Source organism: Anas acuta, chromosome 2 (assembly GCF_963932015.1).
Source record: "Anas acuta chromosome 2, bAnaAcu1.1, whole genome shotgun sequence".
In the NCBI taxonomy this organism is placed as follows: Eukaryota; Metazoa; Chordata; class Aves; order Anseriformes; family Anatidae; genus Anas; species Anas acuta.
In genome coordinates this window covers 139,659,955-139,686,913 of record NC_088980.1, presented here as the reverse complement: position 1 = coordinate 139,686,913, position 26,959 = coordinate 139,659,955, and the positions used below count along the sequence as shown (strand labels likewise).

Genomic DNA, 26,959 nt, shown 5'->3' with positions numbered 1-26,959 from the left:
GTTCTGTGAATGAATTACTACTCAAATGTAAAAAGTCATGTTTTTTAGGCTTTCTGTACTCTGCAAACACTGGTATATAGACATTTCAAAGCATAAATTGGATATAAAATGTGCAATGATCTTTCCCATCACATCCAGTACATATATATATATTAAAGAAAAAGCACCTTTCTTCTGGAATATAAGATAGGACAGTGGAAATAATTATATTGTTCCAAAACTTATGTTATCCTACAATTCAAGCTTATTGTCAGAATTTCAGAACAGACAAAAGAGTAAGTTAAATCAAGATGTTGTCATTTCTCATTTTGGCTTAGTATGGAGTTAGAGCTTAACTGGGTTTTTGATATTTCTATTATAGCATTTTGTTAAAACATCCATCCATTCCAGGAAGATGTCTCACAACCTGAAGGGTGAAGGCTGCTGGTACATGTTGGCTGATATTGCTATTATTTCCCTTTTGTCTTTAAATTGATATTCTGAGAAACAATGAGAAAAAATACTGAAGTCACTGTTCTGCCCAAGTCTTATCTTCACATACATGTCCCACCATCTTTCCTTTTCCCCACCGGGTCTTTAGAATTGGACTGGTAGCATATCATGCTGATGTTCAGGGGTTGAGTTAGGAAATAGCAAAAATTCTTCTAATCATGGAATACCAGAGTGGCTGAGGCTGGCAGGGGTCATGGAAGCCACCTGGTCCCACCTTTGCCCAAGCAGGGAAACTCAGAGCAGGGTGTCCAGCACCCTTCTGGTGACTTCTGAAGGTCTCCAAGGAGCAGACCCCACAACCTCTGGGCAGCCTGTGCCAGGGCTCCGTCACCTGCACAGCACAGAAGTGCTCAGGCGGAGCCTCCGTGGGGCCAGTTGGTGCCCAGGGCCTCTTGTCCTGGCACTGGCCACCACTGAAAAATACCCTGGTTCTATGTTCTTTGCACCTTCCTTTCAGGTATTTATAGACAGTGATGAGATCTCTTTTGACCCTTCTCTTTTCTAGATTAAACTGCCCGAACTCTCTCAGCCTCTCCTCATAGAGAAATGCCCCAGTCCCTTCATCATCTTTGTGGCCTTGCATTGGACTCTTATCAGTGCATCCAAGACTTTCTTATATAGGGGAGCCCAAAACTGAACACAGTACTCAAGGTGTGGCCTCACAAGGGCTGAATAAAGAGGAAAGATCACCTGTCTACTTTGAAGCAGCAGTTTTTTGAGTTTGGGCAATTTCTTCAATCATTCTTCAACAGCTAATGCCCAGACAGTTCCAGGCCCAGATTTACTATTAAAGTGAATGGAAACTTTTAATGAGGAAAAAAACCTCATATTTTCTTATAGTGTAGTACTAAATTTCCTAGGGAAAATAGGAAATTGCAAATATGCAAAAAAATATGCAAATGAAGAATTAGAGGGACTATAACACCCAGCACATTTTAAAACTGCTTTAATTGTAGATTGTTGATTAGCAGCTGCATGGCTTATATAATATTTGAGCAGTATTAATTTTACAGACAGTACAAAGAGTTGGGAGACAATGGGGAATATACCACTTACATGCAACATTGACAGCTGTGACCAGCAGGAATTAAACCTCAAGTAAACAGCCCTTGCAGTTTATTCCAACATCCGTAGACTCTTTGTTCCCTGCATGAAGCAAACATATGCATTACTTCTAATATAAAGTTGTATGAACAAGACTATCATTTTGCCACATGGTCTGATTAGAAAAAAGACTCATTAAAAGAGATCCTACATGTACAGATCAAACTGGAACATGCAAATATACATGACTTTTTTGAAACATGGAACTGCCAGAAAAGTGCACTTATTTGTGGTACTACCCCCCAAATGAAAATAATATGATGAATACATTCTAGACTGACACTGGGGAAGATCTATATTAGTGGTGTCTTCCATCCATATTTATACTTTAAACATCCATTAAAAAATGTAGAATTAAAAAGTAAAACACAGTGACAGTTTTATGATGACTCATAACATTACCCAAACCATTTCAATGTACAAACTTCAGTTTCCATGGTTAAAATTTTCAGCAGTCATCTTGGGATCCCCTGGTGTACAAGTTCTGTCCAACATGCTTTGCAGGTCTTGGAAGAGTTAAGTTAATCCCTTTTAAGCTTGCATTTGTACACCCTTAAAACTTACACTAGACAATGAACAATATTGCATTCTAGGCACATTCTGTTCTTATATATCTCCATAATATCAGTGAACTTTCACAGACAGACAGACAGACACGGATGAATGTAGCCAGCCATTGAGGTTTTTAAACATTTTTTCCAGATTAGTGTATTGTGAATTCAGAACAGCACATGGGGATGAAGTGAATTTAGAGACTTTTTCCTTCTCACGAACTTCCAACTTGTGAATAAATAGCTGGTTTAGTAGGTGCCTCCTTAAATAAGATTAGATTTGCAGAGCTATATGATCCTTCCTGCAAATCCAAATATTTGGGCTTTTATTGTATTCTTATTCAGTTAACTATCTGCTCTCAGGTGTTGATCTTGTGACTTAGCAATAAGTCAATAAAAACTTTGCACTCTTCCCTGGTTTTACAGCTCATCAGATCAAAGTATCAAAGTTTTGATTTATCATTTCTTTTCAGGTCCCAGGTTTTCTGCTTGACTAGTCTATAAATGCAAAGTACTCTGGTATTGCAGTGCAAAATGCTGTTTCAGATTACCAGGATCAGTATGGGGACCTGTTCAAAGCAATAAACAATATAATCTTTAAATATATTAGGAAAAATACCACAAACAGTGCTCTTAAAAAGGATAAGAAAACAGTGAGGTAATTCTGTAAAGATATAGCTAGGATGTTTTCTATTACTGATGAAAATATTTTTTTTTTGCTTTCTCATCTGTATTTTTCCCTTTTACAAATTAAGAGAACAAGCAATGGAAAAGCCATTAGATTTACCACAGATTTTACTAATTCCTTTAAATGGTTTATTTATAATATAATCCACTGCATCTGTTCAACTCAGACCTTATTAACTCATTTAATTGTAGTGCTAACTACTAATGTATGTTATGGTTCACCAGCAGAGAAAATACCGAATAACACATTTGTTTCAGGAGCTGTATTCTTGTCTGGAGTGGATGATACAGTTTATTACAGCAGTACACAAGTTAGCTTCAGAATTTTTATCCTCCTAGTTTTGTATTCAGAGGTGCTAGAATGACTGGGTCCCTGCACTTGTTAACCTACTGAAAATGTTGGTTAATTGTCTAGGAAATATGCCTGACTAATGCAGGATCAAGCTGATGATTTTTAGATAAACTATTTGTGTAATGTAGAACTATCAGATTGTTCATTTAGAGTTATCTAGAATAATCACATTGCCCTGTTTAGTGTAAGCTTAGTGTAAGTGACTTTAAATGAAGCCATGAAACTCTAGTCAACAGGCTTTACAGCAGAAGACAAGCGTGAAATTGTTTATATATGTGCATAAATATATATTATTTATTTATTTATTTATTCCTGTTATATATCATGCCAACATGTGCTCTGTGAATTACAAGTCCTAAGAGAGTTCCCTTTGTTTATGGAGTTTTCAATTTGTTCTGACATAAGAGAGGAGTTAACAGTCACATCACTAGAAGAAAACATGATTTATAAAAAAATCCAAATAAAACAGTATGGCTATGAATCACAGCTCTAAAAAAAAAATAAATGTTATTCTGTACTTCAAAGATTATTGAAACACCAAAGGATCACTCCAAAATACTTTTAAGGTTTTTGTTTTTCTCACAAATTCTTGAGGGACATCTACAGTAATGTCTTCTAACAACAGTACTTTGAATTTCTCTGGTAGTTCCTCCAAAGATTTAAACATGCTTTACAAATATAAATGTACTAGGAAGTTAATCTAGTGAATATTGTGCACTCAGTCCATATAGTTGGTGTTTCTATCATGGCCTTTAAGTTATTTATTCATGTTATTTTATTATCTATTTTTTAGACACAATATTTATAAGTGTGAAGTGTATATGGCTCCATAATTGGAGTATTGATGAGAATTCAATTAAAGAAACACAAAACATACCGAAAATCTCAGAGGAAGTATTTTACTATATTAGCAACTGTCACTGTAATATCTGAGTATATCTACTGTATATCTGTAATATCTATCATGCTAATAAAATCAACTTCTTTTTTCTTTGATAGGATGATCTTGAGGTCTCTTCCAACCTAGAAATTCTGTGATTCTGTGATTCTGTATTGTACTTTTTTTTTTTTTTTTTCATTGTATGGTTTAAGAGCTCTAGATTTCATCTGTGTAAAATATATATGTACATGTATATTAAACATCCATTTTAAGATACATGAGATTTCAGGTTATCATTGTTACTAATTTCATTTTTGTTTGTGTTTCAATAATTGTTCACTTATTATGTAGTTGGTCACCTGTTATGTAATTGAATACTTTTGAGCTGCTGTTTTTCTAGGTGTACGTTTAATTTTCTAGGTGTACACATAATGTGTACATTTTTTAATGTGTTAATTTAATGTCAATTCAATAAATTATGTTGTCTTTGTGGCAGAAGACTGTTGTCGACGGAAGGAAGACACAGACGCTCAATATGAGTGAACAGTGAACTTCAGCTTTAATGGATAGCTCAGTCGCCTTTTATCTAGTTCGAACATAATCAACTCGTACATATTGCAGAAACTAAGCTCAGGATTGGCTAACACTTCCCAGGCTTTTCAGTCTGTTCCTCCTTCTTTTAGCTACCTGTCCCGCCTTAGGGACTTTCCCGATCGCCCTAGGGCATCGTGTCCTTGAGCCTGATTGGCTCTCAGCCAGCTGCAAACCTGCCCAGGCTCATATGAGTTGAGTACGGTACTTCACTAGCCCATTGCCTCTTAACTGCTCAACATCCACATGTCCTACTTCACTTAACCATTCCTCCACAGAAGACCAGCCCAGTTGAACAGGCAACTTCTGGAACTAGGGCAGGAGAAGAGAATTTATTCTGGAAAGCAAGCTCAGGCTTCACTGGGAGAGAACAGAGTTGCAGTTCACTATTATAGGGAGAAAACAAGAAAAGCCAAAGCTCAACTGCAGGTGACATTGGCCAGTGTGGTGTCAAGCAATGAAATAGCTTTTTTTTCAAGTATGTTAACAGCAAGAGGTCAAAGGAAAGCATTGAACTGATACTTGAAACAGATGGTCTCCTAACAAGTAAGGATGAGTAAAATGCAGAGACATTTAATACCTTTCTTTCTGCCTCAATATTCAGGATGTTGTGCGCCTGGACCTCACCATTGAACGACCATGACTGGTGGAGCAGTGACTTTCCATCTGTGGTAACTGAAATTGTAAGGGAATAGTTGTGTCATTTCAATGTTCATAAGTTCATGGAGCCTGATGAGATTCATCCCAGAGTGCTGAGGGAGTTAACGGATGTTATAGGTAAACCCCTCTCAATAATTTACCAAAGGGCTTGGGATTCTGGAGAGGTCCGTGCTGACTGGAAGCTAACCGGCATTATACTTGCCTTCAAGAAAGTCATGAGAGAAGATCCAGGAAACTACATAACCTCAGTCCCTGGAAAAGTGACAGAGAAGATTATTCTGGTGGTTATTGAAAGTCAACTAAAGAGCAAAGCTCTTATTGGCCATAGTTAACATGGTTTTGTCAAGAGAAAGTCCTGCTTTAGTGATTTGATCTCCTTTTAGGATAAGGCTATCAACTAGGTGGATGAAGGGAAGGCAGTGGATATAATCTTTCTGTATTTTAGTAAAGTCTTTGATACTGTCCCTCATGGCATCCTTCTGGACAAACAGTCCAACTGGGAGATAAAGAAGTTCATGCTATCCTGGGTGATGAACTGGCTCAAGGATAGAGCTCAAAGTGTTGTGGTGAATGGAGCTACATCTGGCTGAAGGCTGGTCACTAGCAATGTTCCCCAGGGCTCAATTCTAGGGCCAGTCCTGTTCAACATTCTAATGCTGATTCTTCACATTAGAAGAAAAAAAAAAAAAAAAGTCTGCAAACATGTGGTGCAAGTTCTTACTTCAAACTCTTTAGGATATGTCTATAAATGGACTTCACTGGGGGACAGAGTTGAGTGGAAATGGCAAAAGAAGTCATGTTCTGCAGAAGTTTTATATAAAAACAAAGCTATAGCAATCTGGAAGATACTTCTTTTTTTTTTTTTTTTCCTCCCCTCCTGGTAATTTTGGAAATATCCTAGGAGTTTGTAACCCGTTTCCATAAGAAATCAATTTGATTTAGGGTTAAGAGTTACCTGAAGTGAAAGAAACTACTCTTAAAACAGAAAGCATGGTGCTCAAGTTGCCTTTTAGGACCTTATTTTTTTAATACAGTGTAATTTGTCTGTAAGATCTAGGTCTTCATTAAGTCAGTTTATTCCCTACTAAGTTTGGTTTGTAGAGTTCCATAAAAATTATAATTCCTTATTGCTACGTTAGAACATTTAAATCTTAAAAACATATCCAGATATAGTTACTTTTTCATCTGCAAAATGAAAACCAAATCTCTTTCTGAGAAGTATAACTCTTTCCTACTTCCTTCATAATATTAATTTTTCACATCTCTATGTCCAACAATCCTGTAGCACACCCTGGTTTGGAGGGCCAGCTAGAACATAGAGGCCATCCAGCAGATTGTAAATTGACATTTAGTGCATACTAGTGTTTACTTTTATCTTGAATTTGTGGAATTTCCTATGCTTCCAACTGGAAACACTGAGTCCTCTAATGAACTTAACTAAGACAATTTATAAATACAGAAAGATGATCACCATATATATACAGCCAGGGAGATGTTGCTGAGTGATCAATCACGTTGAAAAAAAAGAGAACTTCTTCCACAGTGAAGGAATTGATAAATTCCACAGTAATACTGTGTTTGGGAGTTCTCAGCTGTTTCATTATATAGACAATTTTATTATCAGCTCTGAAACAGAAAAAAAGCCTTTAAGTATTCCCTGAAAGAAACAGCTTTTGTATGCTTCTGACCTGCTGCACATCATTTCATTACAGCAGTCATTGTTCTGTCTGTAATAACTTTGTATTCTGAATGATTCTATCCTCCCGTAAAAACAGGATCTGCACTCCTCAGATGAAGTGCACAGCCTGTGTCAGTTCATCTTTCAGAACTCATCTTATTTTTGTGTAGATACCTTGAACTTGTCATCATTGGTGAAATAAATCCACATTCTTTGGCTCTCGGCTGAAGTTTTGTTGAAGAATTTCTACTCCTGTGCCTTTGACAAGCTTCCACATCAGTTGCATGCTTTTAGTATCATCATTGCTTTTTTTTTTTTTTTCTCTAAATTGTATTCCTTTACTTCCGTGCATACATGTACTTATTTTTTCTCCTTTCACTTTTCTTTTACTTAATCCAATGTCTGGCGATATCAGGAGGAGTCTTTTGGTTGTTTGCAGTGGTCACTGCACAGGAATCTTTCTATTGTTTTTATGGTTTAGCTAATCTGTGTTAACATTTTTGCTTTGGCATAGAATTCTCAGAGTATAACTAGCTTTCCAAAATTAAGAGATGGATAGATTATCCCACAGGTAGCATTCAAAAGTTATTCAATCATGATTTACTCATTTTTGCATTCATAAGTGATTTGGATGACTACATGCTCTATCCAAGAAAAGGATTAAGAGCCTGAGGGTTAGAATCCTAGTTTGCATCTGTGCGTGTAATTAAAATGAGCCATTAGGGGATGTGTAATGGTGCAACTTATGTCTGTATAGCTAAATTTTCTTTATCCTGTACCCTGTGCTGCCCCCAAACTTTTCTCAGATGTCTGAGAGTGCTATTTTTTTTTTTTTTTTTCATGAAAAAGAAATGCACCATGAGACTTGCTAGTAATTAAAGAAATGTGAACAGTCATGTGTTCTGTCCATAATATCAACTCTTAGGCAAAATTAGTAAATAATGGTAAATGAAATCCAGACCAACCGTTTAGAGCCCAAACTCCTAATGCAAGCCACTGGAGTGATTAGAACTTCTGAACTGTGATCCAGAAATCTTGAGTTTTGAGGAACCATTGATTTATGGAACTTGCATACACTTTTATAAGGACTAAAGACAGGCATCTTTGTCTATTCAGGAGACAGAATATGAAGTTCTCTCTGAGTATATGGACATGTATCTGTTCTTTAATAGACCAGGGTAGTATTCTTTATTATATATATATTTATTTAGTTTATTTTATTATAGAACAGACTGTAGAGATTGCATTTCCTGACTTCTATGTAATAATACAGTAGTTAGAAATCCTTTAGAACTTTTTTTTTTTTTTTTTTTTTTTTTTTTCCCATGAGTCTTGCAATCAATGTTCTTTTCTAGCCTGTTAGGATTCAAATCCACAGGAATATACCCAGGGTCTCAGACAATGATAACTTGGGTGGGTGAATAACATCACCCACTGAATAGGAGTTGCACATCAATTTGTGTAGGAAGGGACCTCCGAAAATTATCCAGCATGACCACTGGCTCAAAGCAGATCTAGTTAGATCAGGTTTCTTGTGGCTCTGTCTAATCAAGTCTGGAACATCTCCAAGGATGTAGATTCCACATCATGGAATATGGGTGACCTGTTCCAGTATTCATGGAAAAACAAATTTTCTAATATTTAATTAGGATATACTATATACTATGTTCCTAACATGTCTGTTGCCTCTCTTCTATCACTCACAAGAAGAATCTGGATCCGTCTTCACTGTATCTTCTGATCAGGTAGCTGTACACAGCAGCTGTGTCTCCCCTTAACCTCTTCCTCTTAAGGCCAAATAGGCCCAGATGTCTCATCCTCTCCTTGTACATCATGTTCTTCATCCTTTTGGCTATCTTAGTGGCTCTTCCTGGACCTGCTCCAGTATGTCAATATCCTCCTTCTACTGACAAGCCACATAAAAGGGCAAAATACTCCAGATGCGGTCTCATAACACTTGGACAGAGGGGAAGGACAGTACTGCAGTCCTTATTTAGGCAAATGTCTCATTTCAGAAGTTCCAATATTTGGAAACTTCACAGATCAGTGGGATTTCTCTCCCGTGAAGCTTGAACTTCCCCAGATCTATCTCTGAGAATTGGCATTGCCATGGTGTTTGTTTTATTTACTGACAATCAGAAACATGATGCAGTTAGATGGCTATAAGCTGTTTAATAACATTTTCTGCTACTTAGACTGAATGGCGATGGATGAGAAAGCAAACTGTGCCACATGGTTTAGCAACAGATAGTCACTAAATACCATAAAAGGCAATCTTACTGTTTCTCTGAAACATTTTTGGAATTAATCTCTGGGACTGGTCTAAGCCAAAGGTATATATTCCTGTAATAACAGTTTTTGTCATGAAAGCATGGTGGCAACATTGAAGTGGGGAATAATAAAACAAACAAATAAATAAATAAACAGCAGGAAAATAAAAGCAGAATACACTTTTTTTTTTTTTTTTTCCAGGAATAATAATAACAATGAATGTCACCTTGCTTGAAATAAACCTATCTGTGTTGCCATGACACCAAGTAACAAGACTGACCTGGTTTAAAGGTGGTTAAGGAATCACAAACTAGAAATGCATGTCCTAAATTGAAAGGTCTTCTGACTATATTGGAGGTAAAACCAGAAGACCAAGATTAGAACCGAAATGTAGGGCTCTAACAAGCAAATACTCTTTGGCAGCCTCTGTTTCCAGGTTTTTCAAGAAATGTGAAGTTGCTGGTGGTTTTTCTAAAACTATCTTCAGAAATGCTGCCACTTTGAGGAACATTTACCAGCTGGTTTCCCATGTGCTCTTGGAAGATAGAGAAGTGCCAGGTTTCCCATTTGTAAAATGAGTGAAAATACAGATTATCAGTTATAATGAATCTAACATTTTGAAGAATTCTAGTGTGGCAAAAATAGAAGCACTTTTAAGTGGTCCTGAAATCTTTACTGAACAGTTCTGCACTATTAAAAAAAAAAAAAAAGTTAAAATAAAATCCACATCCACTTTGAACTCTTGTAAAGAAGTACATAGAGTGATTAAGAAGGACCAGGCTCTCCATTATACTTTATTCTTTTTACCAATTTCTTCTCTGTTGGTTTTGGGGAAATTATATTTACAGTGTGGTTTGAGAACTCTGAATGGAGTTCTATAGTCTCAGTCTATAATACTTTTTTTATATTTCTGCAAGATCATTCTGTATTTCATCTTCTTCTAACTGAAAGGGACAATTAAAACAGTGCTTAACCATGTTGGAATTCTCTTAGACTAGTGTGTAAATGGAAAAAAAAAAAAGAGTCACTTAGAATTGTGAGTCACTAAAGCAATTATTGTATATGTGAGCTATTTACTCTTCTGAGTTAGCCATGATACATAACTGAGCTATGTGGTGAGGAGTCCTCGATCCCAATGTCACATGTCAGACCTTTTACGTTTGCCTTTTAAATAAATCAAACTAAAAAGCTTCCACATGCCCTTCCTGTTCAGTCTGTCAGCAAATAAAGATGGGAGACCTTCTTTTTTCATGGAGGCAACCCTTTGAAGATGTTTAGAAAAGAAAGGGGAGGCTAGGATCAAAGGACTCCAGAACCTGTTCTGTGTAGTCAGTGGGTATTGTTCTTGCACATCTGTGTCAGTTCAGTGTGTGTTTTTAGAGGCAGAAAATCTTCTCCCTTAAGGCAATGAGAGATCACTACACGCTACATTCTTTAGAATTTATTATGTGAATTCAATTTTTAAATTAAGTTTATAGGTAGTGACCCTAAATATACACAATCCTAAAAAAAACTATGTTAAGCTCAAGTTAAGGTCACAAGATGTAGCTATAATTTGGAGCAATAAAAATATCCAAAAGGAATGTGGAAGAAATACAAGAAACATAAAGAAATATAAGAAACCTAAATGAGTCTGATGAAAATGCACAAGAAACATTCAAGATTCCGCCCCCCCCCCCCCCCCCCATACTGCATAGTAAAGTCATTTGGCAATAATTTTATTTTTTTCATAGCAGCCCAAATATGATTAAAGTCTTTTAAAGAAACCTGTCTCTTAGTGGCTTCAGCCAGCAGGTCTGTGCTCCTAAAATCACTCCAAAGTCAAACTTTTATCTATTAGTCCTTCATTGACAATGATCATTAGATCTTTTCTTGCTACCTTCTCAAAAATAAATAAATAAATAGGTAAATAAATAAATATAATATTTGACAGTTTTATGTTGTCTTTAATGAGGCAAACAATATAGCTAGCAGACCAGTATGCTCACGTAAAGTACTCTAAGCAAATAGTGCTGCATTTTTCCATGAGCTCAGCTGAATGATAAACCCCATTATCTGGGATCTGCTTCACCTGCCCGGAAGAAAGACACTGTAGAACACTCTGAAAGTCCATGGTCATTATTCTGGGCCAAAAGTTGGGCCTCCCCCATGTCTGACAGTTGCTGCCAACCAATGAACCTACATATCTGTCTGCTCCAGTTAAATCAAGCACATCCAGTCTCTCTCCTTGATTCTGGTCCAAATAAATTTGATTCTCCTTGTTTGCAAAGTTAAGAATCAGCTGATTGGAAGGACAGGCAGAAAATCACTGTGAAACTATTTTGAGCTGTTATTACCCACCTGCTTTCTCAAAGCCATACTGGGGTCTGGATATTTATTTAATGTAATGCTGCAGCTAGCTTTTGTACTTTTTTGAGATAGACTGTTGAATAAAACCCTATGTAAGGGATAAATATTATCATTCTCATAAGAAAGTGATTTTATTTGTTGAGGATGGAGTCTCTCTTTCCAGACCCACAAATCTTTCCCTTGACTTCTGGAAATGCTTGGCTTTCCAGGGGCACTCTTCGAGAACTTTAGTATTTTGCACTTTGTTGAGGATCAAAAGGCACCTGGATTCAGTTTAGTTTAATTATTTGGGTAGCACAACCCCTAGATCTTCTAGATTTATATATACAATACCAAAAAATAATACCTGCATAAAGTACAAGTAAAATAAGAGAAGACACTGTTTCTTGCCACATTCCTAGGCTAAATTCTCCAAGCCAAGACTTTAAGCTGAATGGTCAGGCTTCTAAGAATTAGATTTGTACCATTGACTTGAATGGAAAATTGTGTTACAGCTGCAGGATTTGTTGCTGTAGCTGATTACTCACAGGACAAATAAGAGGTTTGTAATCTATTAGAAATCTGGTCATTTTTCAGAACTTAGTACATTTTCTACATCATGAACTTCTCTTTAGAGAGTTTTTTTTTTTTTTTTCTCTGATGTCACCTTTTAAAATTAATGAATTTTTATGAAGATATGAATTCTCTGTGTGAGCATTTATTTTCCTGTTCTAGCTAGTCTCGGAAGCTTCCCCAAACCCTACTTTTTACAGCCCTGTAAAGCATGCCTTGTATTTCTTACCTTAAACAGTAGAGGGCAACCTAAGAATGAATAAGGGGATCCTAATAGTTCCTTCCAACAGTTCTTGAGATATTGTAAATTTTGTGCTTTAAAAGTTATTACGAGTTATTGGTATATTAAATACACGTTAAATAATTTCACTATTCAATATTGACTGTAGATGTGATATTTCTCAGTACAATCTGAACTTTTCATTCTATGTCAGTTGACTATCTGACCTCAATGAAAGGGTCACACTATATTGCATTGCATTCTCATATTCAGCATACTCTGTCATTCACGAAATACATTTTGCAAACAGGTGGAATTAGTGTGTAAATGTGGATGGGGAAATGACACTGTGGAAAAAAATAAGCTTTTAATGGAACTATCCTGGAAAAATACATGGATAATACTGATATAATTTATAGAACACATAGTTTTCTATAGACACTTCTTGATCTTGGCATATAATTCTATGATTAATTCTACAGGCTTAAGTACAAATTCTATATCACTTCTCTCCCCCCCCTCAGTTCTCAAATCAACATAAAGAATTTAAGAGCATTCTATAGTCTTTGTCTAAAGTTAGCTTTAAGTGCTATTATGCTATATTAGATTTAGTGGAAGAATTAAGAACTTGCTTAAGAGAGCTGCAAGACACCAAAAGACGTGAAACAAGAGCCCAAGAGAAACAATCTTTTATAACATTAAATTTCATGAGTGCCTGGACGCAGCAATTGCCTTGTTGCTCATAGCTTGACGCAAATACTGCTACGAACTTATTTGTTAAGAGCCATCCTTTAGATCTCAGAAATTATCTTCAGCTACTACATAATAGACCTTATTTATATTCAGCTGTGTTTCATTGTCTTTCTTTAAACAAAAGTTTGAATTTTCAAACAAAGGTTACAACGGTATGTTCAAAGAACATTTGCTGCTACTGTTTCTCTAGGGAGCCTGCATGCCTTCCTTACAAATTTTTCTGAGGTTTCACCAGACTTATCCCTTAATCCTACTTCTCTTTTTCCCTCCTGTGGATCTTCTTTGCAAACAACACTCCAGCTATCATCTTTATTACAATGACTCAACTGTGTTCAGTCCTCCACTCCAATTTAAATTCTTGGCCAGTTTTCTCAGAGCTCTTCAATATCAGTGTAAACTCAGAATGTCTGAAACACAATTCTTAATAATTCATTTTCTCTTTGCTTTGCTATCTTTGTATAATATCACCTCTGTCCTTCCTGGCCCTTATGCCTGTAAACTGGGGTTTGTGCTAAACTCAACTTCCTCTCCAGAGCTGCAGGTACAAAGCTGTAGCTTTAACCATCCATCTCTGGGAAGAACATTTCATTTTCATCCATATGGAAACAAAATCTTAAGTTTTAGCTCTCACAGCTTTTAAACATTCAACTTACAATAAATAAATAAATAAATTTAATTTGGTGCTGGTATGCAGACCTTGTTCCCTAACATATTTTACACCCTCATATTGCAGAGGGTTACTGCAGATTTATTACCTTCCCCTTGTAACAAAACACAGGTTGTCTGTCTTCTATTGAAAGGTTCTTTCTTGCAGCCCTTACTGTCTCTTCCATGATTCTGAGCTGTTAAACATGTCTTCTCTAGCACTGTCTTCACTCTTCTACTTGTTCAGTCAAGTATTTCTGTGCCATTTGCTATGAATCTCAGAAGAAAACTACCAATTTAGAATCTTTTGTTGAGGTTAACATGAATGGAAATTCGTGAGGAAGTATTAAACCTTAAACTTCACATTTTAATCTTGTCCCACTATTTTGAAAGAATGAAAATATGATAAAAACAGCTCTGATCAGAGTATTATTATTATTAAATCAAGGCATTAAACCTAGGCAGTATGTTCTGAGTGAGGTGTTGGTAAAATATAGGCAAACATCAGATGAAGCCCCTCCAGAATCACAGAATGGCCAAGGTTGGAAGGGACCTCTGAAGATCTAGTCCACCCCCCATGCTGAGCAGAATCACCTAGAGCTCATTGTGCAGGATGGCATCCAGGGGGGTTTAGAATATCTCCAGAAAAGAAGACTCCACAACTTCTCTGGGCAACCTGTGCCAGTGCTCTGTGACCCTCACAGTAAAGAAATGCCCTCTCATATTTAAGTCCCCTGCCTTGCATTATAGAAGGCTGCAGAGGCTGAGCCTTTAGGCTTTCAATAGATCTGTATCTTCCAGGCATCTCCATCCAGACTGCTTTCCAATCAAAGCACCATTTTTTTTTCATGGGATTTACTCTTTATCAGTTAAGCCACATTTTGTTTCTTTGCTGATTTGTATTGTCTCTTGCTATTTATTTCTGAGAACATTAAAATAGTTTAAATGCAACTCCTTGTTTCTGGAAAATCAGTTAAGAGTTTTAACTTTCAACAAATTCCAAATCAATACACAGTTATGTAGCCTACAAGACATGAAAGGGAAGGAAAAAAAGCAATGAAGTAGCTGGATATGTTTACTGACCTGGCTAGACTCATGACCACAGTATCATCACCCATCGTTTTCCTCCTTTACTAATTTTCTGTATGTTCATGTATCTTTGTCCTTGTCTTGTAGGATCTAGACTGTTAGCCCTTTGTTATAAGGTCAGTGGAAGATAATGTGACTATTTTTGGGTGACTGCAAACAAATAACGATAATACATATACATTATTTCTCAGGAAAAAGAGTGAGTATCTTTGTCAAATGAAATATGAGTGTACCCCAGAGGTCTAGTTCTTAGTTTGTTTTCTTTTTTTATCCAGTGGTATGAGATACTGGACAGACATCACTTTTCATAAAAGTCTACTAAGTGTTTGCATTTCTTAGATGTCCTTCTTAATATAATATTGGCAAAGACTATGATTTTTTATTTATTTATTTATTTTTTTAAATATTGGCTAGGCAACCATTGGCACAAGTATTAAAACAATATTACTTAGACAGAAAGCAAAACTGAGTGAAGGATTAACATAAGAGATTAAAATAACTTTTGGTTTTCATTTGTTGAAGGTGTAGTAATTATGACCACCAAGAATTTTTCCATCCACCTTATAATTGTTGTAAGAATGAGCTATTTCAGGGCTTTTGGGCATAAAGCTATGAACCAACATGGACTTTCAGTTGCTATAAACCTGCAAAGCTAGTCTGACTACAGCTAATCCGTTGCTGTGCCAGTGTGTTCGCTCTGGCTGAGGTCCTGGCACTCCTGCCTATATTGTGTATTACTGGAACCAAAAATTTTTCTGATGGGAAAATAGAAGCTGCTATGTTCAGCTGATTTGCCTAACTTCAATCTGCCTTACCTGCCATCAGCTGCAGGTAGAAGACTTAGTTTTACACATGTAAACCTCTTTGTGTTCTGTTTCTGAGCCAAATGGCTTAGTTGTGACTTATTTGAACTGCTTTCCACTGTAATGGGAAGCATTGCCCTATTCAATGACTACTTGCAGGGTCAACTTCTATGCCTTAATGCTATCAGTGTCAACAGGGATCTGACAGCTGTCCCTTCCCCTAGGAAGCACAGTCACTCTTTCTTGCCATGATTACCTAGGATGGGCTATGCTAGCTGTAGTCCTGGGAACCATGGCTGCTAGTACATGACCCACTCTGTAGCCTAGGGGTACGTAGCTCAAACTGCATGATACCTCTCCTCTCCTCTCCTCTCCTCTCCTCTCCTCTCCTCTCCTCTCCTCTCCTCTCCTCTCCTCTCCTCTCCTCTCCTCTCCTCTCCTCTCCTCTCCTCTCCTCTCCTCTCCTCTCCTCTCCTCTCCTCTCCTCTCCTCTCCTCTCCTCTCCTCTCCTCTCCTCTCCTCTCCTCTCCTCTCCTCTCCTCTCCTCTCCTCTCCTCTCCTCTCCTCTCCTCTCCTCTCCTCTCCTCTCCTCTCCTCTCCTCTCCTCTCCTCTCCTCTCCTCTCCTCTCCTCTCCTCTCCTCTCCTCTCCTCTCCTCTCCTCTCCTCTCCTCTCCTCTCCTCTCCTCTCCTCTCCTCTCCTCTCCTCTCCTCTCCTCTCCTCTCCTCTCCTCTCTCTTTCTTGATATTTTGTAATCTGGTGGTTATTAAACAGCTATTTTTTAAGTTATGTTTCATTATTCTTTAAGATCTTATCTGGAAGAAAAAAATGAAGTGTTTTCAGTACATGCTTTTAGGTTTACAGGCATTGGAGAGTGGAAATTTTCAAAACACAATGAAGGTAGCTTTATTCCAGAGAGGCAAAGGGTATTGTTAAATAGCAATGTTTGGGCCACTTGAAGAAATGGTTATTTATTTTCATAGGACAGGAAAAAAAACAAAGATTTTTAATGAAATTCTGTGTGGAGTCTTAATTCACTGGCACCTTCTTATAAATATTAAGTTTTATAGGAATATTATAATATAAAAATTTAATAAAATACAGTAATAGAAACAGACTAATGCCAAAAATGGAGTTGAATAATTTCTTTTTGAAATTCTAGTACTTCATATATATATTCAAAGATACTGTTTCCTTCTGTACTTATAAATACATACAGTGAATTGTTCAAATACATATATATTTTCTTAATATCTAAATATGGTCAGGGCTCACATACAATGTGTGTGGGCATAATGTGATGACTGACTGCTTTCTACTTGTAAATGGGTCCTACAGCCTGGGAGGCAAGCCTTCTATGGCTCAAAGGGCAATTCAGTTTTTATGTTTATTTAGTCCTCCAGCTTTTATTAGCTACAACTGTTTATCACAGTGTATCATGCATACACTTGTTCAACAGAAGATGAGCAAACAGCATTGAATTTATGATCCTTGTTCAATTCCAGCTGCAGAGAGAGGTACGAAATGCTCAGTGTTTGGCAAATACCAAGCATCCAGTTGAACACAAGTCAGAAAGAGTGAAAGTAACCCCTTGTAATCAGCCTACCATGTCAGAAAAGATGTTGTCATGTTGCAGCACAGAGATTCATGGTGATTGAAAGGAAGATTATAAACATATTCGTTGGTGCTCACTATGCTTCCTCTTGTATAGCTTTTCCAGAATTAAAAAAAAAGTGAGTTTGCATGTGGGATCTGGACTATGGGTTGCTGAAGTTCTATGGGTAGACTAGGTTTACTTCTGTCTGATGTTTCAGAATAAAATCATTTTACAGTTTGCAAGTGAAAATCCCTTGCAGGTGGGAAAGACAATCTTGTGTTACTAGATCTAAGCCTCAGAGCCTTGGAGCACTTTCACACAACCCTCTGTTGTCAGACCCTGGTTTGTACTGTACATATTATCTTCCCCATATACTTTTGCTTCCATAGTGGGAAGCTCAGTTTTTTCATTGGAAAGAAGGTACAGTTTGTTCTGATTTGGTCCTTGGTATGGTTGTTTAAGGGTACACAGCACCTGTGTCCCTGGCACCTAGACTAGACATAACTTTCATAACTCAACTTAGTCCACAAGTAGATAACAGCCTACCTTTTCTAATTACGGGAGATGGGTTGAGATGGGTTATGGTATTCACAAAGTTTCAGGCAGTTCTTCAGTCCTTTACCAAGAGCTCATAGTCATGGTACGTTAACAGAAAATATTTTAGTGTGGCATACCTATCCTGCCTGCATGATTTATGATATCCACTGTTCCCTCCAGTGGTTATATTTGGTTATTTTTCATAGTATATTTTGGGAACTGAAAACTTGATTACATCAATGCATTGATTAATTTTTCAGTTTCCAGTCCTCGTGTTTTTACAGGCTTCATTACCTCTGTGGAGTCTGCTATGGAGAACTAAGAACTATTCTATCACCAGTAGGATGATTCTCTAGTTAATTGTCTATACCCCTACTGAAAATTTTTCATATGGTGTCCCAAATAAAATAATGATAAAAAAGTTCAAATGCCATTAGACTAGCTATAAGTGTATACTCTGAACTTGTTCCTCTTACTGTCACATGACAAAGTGGCATCAGCGATTTGCTGTTTATTGTCAAGTTCATGCGCAAAGTTGGGCTAACTCATGATTTATGTTTGCACATTTTCTGCTTCCATGTATGGTTTAGCCATTCCCTCAGCTTAAAAAAAAACAGCTGCCTTTTCATTTCTGGAAATCCAAACATTGTGTATCTAGCACTGCTCTAGTGGCACTAGAGAGGTCTTCACTCTGTTTTGTTTCAGTGTACTTGTTTTCAAGTTGAATGATGAACAGAAGCATATACCAGCCACATCTGTGAAACCATCTTGTGCTTCCACCATTGTTTGGAGCAGTGGGTGGCCTTTCTGATGGTTTCAGTGGGCATTGAAATAACTCTACAATTGTTCATAATCGTAGGTTTAGTGAGGTAGGTTTAACTGGAAGCCAGCTCTGAGGTCTCTGTATATAAAACAGTAAGGCCATGGGAAGTTTAAGTCAGTTAGTGTCATCGAATTCTATTAAAAAGAAAATTATACTGACTTCATTGTCTGCCAGTAAGGTTTTTTGACTCAATCATTTTCATAGTCTACTTAACATGAAATCTTGGCAGAGTGGAAACAATACTTTCTAATTAGCATTCTTACTGATCAAGTCCAGATGATGATTACTATTATTCTCATTATTGTTATTTACATTGATTTGATACTTTTAGCTAATGGAATTTTTTACACCAAGAGATAAAAGCTGTACACTTCCCACTGTACATAATAAGGACATAATTTCAGGTCGAGGTGGCACAGTGGGCTTGTGTGCTGGTCTTTGATGTCTGGAGAGTTGAACTCACATTCTGTCTTTGATCTCAAGTGAAAATAAGCTCGGTGGGTCTTGTTTTAGCCTTCGTTCTCCACAGTATAAGTGCTCCCACAGTTCAGTATAATTGGCTTTCTCTGTGTAAGAGAGGCCCTAGGCACTGGGTGTTGTGGGGGTCACTGCTGACACTTGTTGGCAAAGCTGAATGGGTGGCAAAACAGCTTGCATGGTGCCTGGTTTATATTTAACACTACAGTGCAAAATATATTATTAATATAAAAGTGTATAGTTCCATAGCAGTTGACAGATATATCTCAGTTCATCCATATAGAATATTTTACAATATTATATAATTTTCATTATTTTTTAATTCACTTGACATACACCATACAGTATTTTTTAGATTCTCTCTATTGCTCTATCATATGCTTCATCTTAGAGTAACCCTCTAGTAAACCCTCCAAAGATTGCTAGGACCACATGCACTGTATATTTCTTCCTAAAAATGAATGCAGTAAATCATGGATTCTGAATGTTCAGTCAATTTTTAGCCTTGCATTTACCTCATTTTTTCACTTAATTCTTCTCAAACACTGCTCTGTCAAAGCTCAGTTTTGGATACTAATTACTCTTCAGCTGGTCACTGAAGATGTGGTGTATGTGGTGTATATCTAAGCATCAACTCCTCAGCTTTAGGTACAAAGACTCTTGTTTTACTGTGCATTTGTATGACAGTATCTAGCATAATTTGACCCTCTTGTTGCAATAGATAATATAAAAAATTGACAAGTGAAATACGTAACAGCAATTCACTACATTTAAAACTTAAAAATACTTTTAAACTTTTATTGTGCAGTTTACTTTCCTCAATGCAGTGTTAAAAATAGGGAGGAGTTTTGTGGGTGTGTAATTCATAGTTCTTTTTGATATTTGCTGCATTTCAAAGGAATTTAACTAAATGAAAACTAAGAAGCAGAAACAAAGACCCACATCACCTTATTTGTTGTTCAATAAGCCAAAATTGATCTTAGCTCCAAACTGTGGTTAATCTGTATGACTTTTCTCCCATAAAAGAAAGTCTAAATGTCAGTGTTAACCTTGTAATCATTTTTATGATTTAAAAATGTGGAATACTTCACCATGTGATATAAAATTAAAACATTAACCCTCTCCCCAAACTGTGCCTCTTCCAATGTACTGCAGAGATTCTGGTGATTCATTTCCTATTTTAAACACTGAATATCTATATAAAACTGAGGAAACTTCCAGAAGAAATTCCATAAAAATATAAAGCAAGAGCTGTTGTACTTGAATCTAGAGTCCATGTTTGACTGCCTCCTACTTTCGATAGCTACCTAGTAGTTGATGCTTTAAAAGGATTTTTTTTTTTTTAATATTTTTTTAAAATAGTTTATGGTTTAGGGCAAATAAGTTTAGGCACTCAGCTTCTGGAGACTCTCGGAGCTAATGGATGCTTAAAGTGCTATCTCAGGTTTTGCCCCAAGTCATACCCCACAGCAATATAATGTCCAAGCCATTTTGGAGGGGAAAATACAGAGAGATTTTGGTAACCTTGATATTGTTGTCTTTTTAGACACAGTAGGTTCTGAGGAACTGGGAGCTTTTTTCTTTTTTGGGGGTGGGAGTAGGTAAGGGTGTGTCTTACCTCACAAAGTTGGGAAGCAGTCCCAAAGGTACTCCTGCCTACTACTTCTCAAGACCATGACAACTGTGAAGGACTGAAATTTCCCATTTCCCTTCCCTCCCCCCCCCCCGCACCCCACTGAGACTACTTGCCTTACATTAGTAGACACACAATTCACAAAAAAAAATAAAATTGGATGATACTTCTAAACTTACTTATCCCTCACATGCTTTGGGCTATGAACATTTGTTGAAGGGTTACCTATTTTTTCAGTTGTCTAGTTCCATGTGGCACCACTGCTTCTTCCCCAATGGACAGATGAAATGTGAATGAAAAAGCAGTGAGCTGTAAGAAAGAAGGAAAATAAATATCAGTGTTTCATCCTTTCATCTTTAACATACAAGCAGCAAGTTAAAGGAGATAGAAATCTGAGGGATTAACTCCTAGTAGCAGATTTTGTAAAACTTGTTTTAAAATAGGAACTTTTCCATCTATTGTAAACATCTGCTGAGAAAACCATTATCACTTGCTAAGGAATAAGACATTCAAGTTTTTATCTTTTACACTTACTAATGAATACAAAGGTTTCATCCAGAAGCCTATTTACATTCATTAAAAGTTTTTAAAAAATAATTATAAAAATAGACATTGTGTTCTTTTGTTAACTCTTGATTAGAACAATGTAAATTTTTAAGTAGTTTAATTAAAGTATTAAAAAATTTCAAATCATATATCCACCTATTAACAGTTAATTATAAAACATTCTGTGCTTTTATAAAGTCATTAGAACTAATTTCAATTCTGCAAATATCCTTGCAGAACAGGAAAAGCTTCCACCAGCTTTTAGAGGGTAATCAGCTGTTAGGCATATTCTGTGATGAAATAGATAATCCTTTTAGGAAAAACAACAACAAAAAACTAGCGTCTTTCTCTGAATGTCTGGAATTGGGTCTAGTATCACAAAATAGCCAACACTGTGGATCTAAATAACTGTTTAAGCTTCAAAATGTTCAAAGGTTTCTCATCTGTGTAGATATGCCTGAAGTATCTGTACACATTGTTGTTCTTTGTCTTTTTCTTGGGCTACTGGCTTCATAAATCCCAGTGTGAGCAGCAAGAAGCATGGCTGAATCCTTTCTCCCCTCAGTTTTTGGGAAGTGCAACACGTGTGCTGTACCTGAACCCTCACCTTGCCATTCTGCAGGACACCAGCCTGTCGGACTGGTGCAAAAACGTGACCGCAAGGACATGTGTTTACTGGTGGGTGTGGGCAAACACAGGAAATTTTGCCCGTGTTCTAAGACAGTGAGACAAAAGCCAGCCATTTCATGTGCTGCACATTATGTGCTAGCATCACACCACATTTTGGAACTAACAAGCTCCAGTCAGAAGACGGATATGTTTGTTCATCGCACTATTGCAGCTATGCAGCTTCTAAAGAGAACTATCTCATATCTGATGAACAATTTATATCAGTCCTGGAACAAGGCGAGAGCTGAAGGTTACAATGTGTGTTAGTCCCAAATTCACTTTTCTTTCCTCCAAATGGGTAATGGGCTGATAATGATATGAGTGTGAGTTTTGAGAACAGCCCCTTTATTGGCCAATGAGATGTCTTTTAAAACTGTACAAGCTCATCTGTCTGTCTTTCTTTCTGTCTGTCTGAAACTTTCTGAGTTTGTCCCACTTATATATCGTTGAATATAGAATATAGTATATAGTATATAGTTGAATGCCTCCTCTCAGGGTTTTCAGCCAGGGTGCTGACATCCCATCATGTTGATGAGTACTGATGCTTCAAGAGTACCTGAATTTAACAAGGAGGTTTACAGTGCCAGGGAAGAAAAAACGTGGAAACAAAGGAAAACCTGTCAGCCTGCTGGAAGGAGGCTGTGCTAAACCTCTTTGGGGATATCTATACCACTTTTCAAAAAATTTGTTTGCAATAGGAACGATTTTGTTAAGGAATAATGTATAAGAGAGTCTCTCATAAGCAGTGACTCCAGCAACACAGAGGAAATAGCCAAATAAACATTAAGGAACAAATACCAGCTAGACCAAACTGAGAGATAATACAGAAGATGGATGACCTAGTAGTTTTAGTACCAATCTAAACCTGAAAAATTCATGTCACTTCCCTGCTCTGCCAAAAATTGTGTGTATGACCACAGGCCAAAGACAGATCTACAAGAAGATTTAAATTCACAGCTTAACCTTAGGCAAACATAATCTCTCTACCTACCTAATTTCTCCTGAACTTGGTAATTAGGAGCATTTGTTTAAATGCCTTTGTTAAAATTGCCTCCAGTACCTCTGTGCCCTACAGATGAACACACACTTCTATATTTCTCTATTGAAGGAATAATGGCTGTAAGAAGCTTAAATAATGAAGAAAAATATGCTTATCTCAAGATGAAATGATTTGCCAGAAATGGTTATTTTTCTCCATGAACTATAATGGGAGACTGTAGACACCACACATTGATGTCTTAACTGCACATGCTCAAGTTCTGGCAGGGAAATCCTGTCTTATGATATTAAATCATTTTAGAAGTTAGTATGAGATCTCTGTGATGTTACTATTGGAAAATGAGTAGTGAATAAAACATGGAGTTGTATGTACCTACTGAAATGATCTCTGTAGGGATCATTGCATGCAGCTTACAGAAGTCACACAGAAGCCAGTAGGACATTCATATTTTAATAGGATTTCATCGTCCTTTTTGTCATTTGGGCATTTATCCTGAGCAAAGGATATTTCAGCAGAATAATACCTTGCTTTTCTGTTATTATAAATTAGGCACTTTTTACTGCCTGTCTGAAACCTCAGTCCAAGTAATGATGTGACTGAGCTGTGGCTTTATCCCACCATTTTGTTACTTTCTCACATGGAATTGGTCTAATTTTCTGTATGATATACAGAAATTTAAAGTAAAATGTACACGGTTCCCTTTATGATGAGCCTGACAAGTTAAATTAGGATGGGAATGTGTGGCTGTGCCAAAGCTGTTATTAGAACATTTACAATACTGTGTAGCCAGAATATAATCACATTCAAACTTTATGCCCAGCAGACCTGTCTCTGACAGACCCAATTTCACTGGTGTTTTAGGTTCGTTTCTACAGTTCTCCTCATCACTCCTGGTCATAGGTCATTGAGACAAATGTACACAAAGTTTTTAGAAAAAAAATTGTTCTATGATGTGAAGAGCCAGAACAATGAAAATAACAAAATAAAACCAAACCACAAAACCACGTTATTTAAAATAAAATGATATTTCTAAATATTTATTGTGGACTTAGTTGTCCACAGTTGTCCTGGCAGGCCTGTGTGCAGGGTAGATGTGTGTGCATAAAGAATGGCACTTTCAAGTTTCATATTTAGTGTTTCCTACTAAGTTAGCTGACTGCCAGGCTTGCAGATTGAGCCCAGGCTTTGACAACTGAGATGAGGTCTGCCTAGCCCACCTTAACTGGTTCTACAGTTCAAATTGCCAATACTTTCTTGAAGATGCATCAAATTCTTAAGATCTGCTCAGGGATCTGGCGCTGTAGTTACCTACACCTCGAGGGCTGATAGACTCAGGTCAGTTAAAAATAATCAGATGGTAAGGCCTTATTCAGAAAGGGAAATGTCTTAATAAACAAGTAGAAGTTTCACCATAAAGTCCAAACCTCAATGCCACTTATAAATTAACAGTTTATTCTGAAATTGGGACTTAAACTCTTAAGGTGTTTTGGTTATCTTAAGAAAGATTTATCTTTTTATATTCTGTTCTACGTACTATACGATGTCATTTGGATTTTAATAACAAAGCCAACACTGAGATATATGTGTAGCAATGGTCAAAGTGTATCAAATTTTTCTCCTTCAAGTAATTAAAAATGGAATTTGGGACAGGCATTTGACCATCATCTGCTTAAGAATCTTTCCCAGTGAGGAGCTACTGTAACAGCTGGTATTTTTTGCATTCTCACATGTAAAACTGAATGCAGAGTAATTTACATGCTAAAAGTTTTGGAATGTGGTAAAACTGAAGAAGCAAAAGTATAGAAATACAAGGATACAGAACGACATTGCTTAGGTAAAAGGTACAAAGAAATTTACATTTAGAAAAGCAATATCTCTGCTTGATTATCTCCTAAGGATTTAAAATACAAAAATTTCACCCAGTTTTCAATAATTTTCTAAATTCAGAGCGGCATAAACATCAGATAAACACATTAACATTCAGATACTCTGAATAAACTAGGATGTTTTTTTTTTTCTGGATGAAAATTAGAACGTCTGACTCCCAACTATTCCTACTTATTTTTAGGCAAAATTGTGTTTTATTTTTCAGAAGTGAATCCTTCTGCTGCCAGACAAAGAAAGAAAGAAAGAAAGAGAAAGAAAGAGAGAAAGAGAGAAAGAAAGAGAGGAAAGAAAGAAAAAACAACAACAAATAATTTATACTAAGACTCAGGACATATTTGTGAAAAAGTTTATCTCTGTGAGACAGGGAGACAGGAGCAGCTGTAACAGAATTTTTTATGCTTCCATTTTTTTTTATTATTTTTTTTTTTTCATGTAAACCTTTGTGGTCAGAGAAGGATCTATGTAGGAACAAGAGGAATTTTACAAAAAACAGACACTTCCATTTCCCTGATGTCTCATTCTTCATCATGCCAAGAGGTTTTAAAAATATGTATATGCTCTTTGCTTAAAAAAACATTCTGTTTATTTCGCCCTGACAAAAATGTGCCAACTGTTTTTGCCTCCACAAAAGATTAGTGAAATCTGCAAGTTGGAATCAGTAGAAAGATCTGAAGCAATTTGCTTAGACGAAGTACTGTGCACTTTTGCTTTTACTTTCTTCTCTCTCCTCCTCCATTTCTTTCTCAGAGAGTAGTGCTATACATAAGCTTTACTAGAAAGTATCTATGTTAGCAGATGTAAGAGAGTTACTGCAGAGTGTGTTTCAACCCATTGGGCTATTGATGTATATACTAGCAGTGTATTTTGGCTAATGATCTAAACAATACCACAGCTGGAAACCTTCAGATCCTGGACACTTGCCATACTGTAATGATATCATACAAACATGTATATGAAATGCATGTACATATACATGCACATACATGAATAAATGCACACAGAAATGGTGGATAAGTATTTTTACAGATCATAAATCAATTTATGAAGCCTTTCAGCTTCAATGTTATGAAACAAAGCCAAAAATTTTCTAATATAATATGATGTGACTTAAGCAAAACATGGAAAATCATAAAAAGAATGTTCAGCTGGGGGAGAATTCATAAAGACCAAACAAGAAGTGCTTTCATAAATCTACTTGCCTGTGTTAGGATGAAGGCAACAAATTAAAGGTCTGTTCATGTGTAACAATGATATTTTGCACATGTAAACAGACCTTAGCTTCATTGTAAGATGACGATATTAAGGGGAAGAGGTAAGCAATACCAAAAAAATAAACATATCCCAGAGATGATGAATGTAACCACAGAGAGCTAGAAACAATCATGGGACAATGGTTGTATGCTGGCCTCTATCATGAAATGTATATGGGTTTCTTCAGCCTGTCGAAGGAAGCTGGAAAGGGAAGGGCTAGTGAAGGCTCTGCAATAAGGAGAGAGAGATGAAGAGCAGCAGCAGTGAGGTGCCAAAAGTGAGCATAACAAGCCACCCTTTCCTGCAATACCAAAAGCATTTGCCTTGAAACAGAAACAAAGATAGATAAGCACTTTAAATGTTCAATGAAGAAATCAAAGTTTAAGAAAGTTTTCCAGGTGGAAACCACCTGGAAATGTTGACCTTATGCTCAGAGTGACCTCAAAACTCAGGTTATTCAATGTCCAGTCAAAATGGTATGATTTTTCAGATAAACTGATTACTTAGTGCTCTTTTTAATGTGTCTTCATAATGTGTCTGAAGTTGGACATGCAAAATTAGCAAGCACTTATGAAACTCCTGATTCTTCTCTTCTTGCCATCTCCTTAACTATAAATAGAGACAATATTTATCAACTTTCAGAGAATAGTTTCCAATGCATGGAAAGAAGATTAAAGTAAATTTTCCATGAGGCAGTGGCTATAAAATAGAAAACATTGGGTGAAAACTTGAAACCTTCTTGAGGAAAAATCTGAACAAAGAATTAGCAAACGGTTGCAGAGTATTTTCCAAACATTCTTTTTCATGTCTTGAAATACAAAAAGTTACTGAAATCTACTTAATATGTTCATTTTTCTGTCAAT

At 36.6% G+C, this 26,959-nt stretch overlaps 1 long non-coding RNA gene across 1 annotated transcript in view; it reads right to left on the bottom strand.

The window, feature by feature from the left end:
* Positions 1-5,236: 5,236 nt before the first annotated feature.
* LOC137851397 (uncharacterized) overlaps positions 5,237-26,959 on the bottom strand; it is a 114,518-nt gene continuing 92,795 nt past the window's right edge. The window contains exons 3-4 of the long non-coding RNA XR_011093158.1: positions 20,969-21,052; positions 5,237-5,332 (exon numbers count right to left, since the gene is read on the bottom strand). This is a non-coding gene — a long non-coding RNA (uncharacterized lncRNA). The remainder of the gene's footprint in view (positions 5,333-20,968; positions 21,053-26,959) is intronic.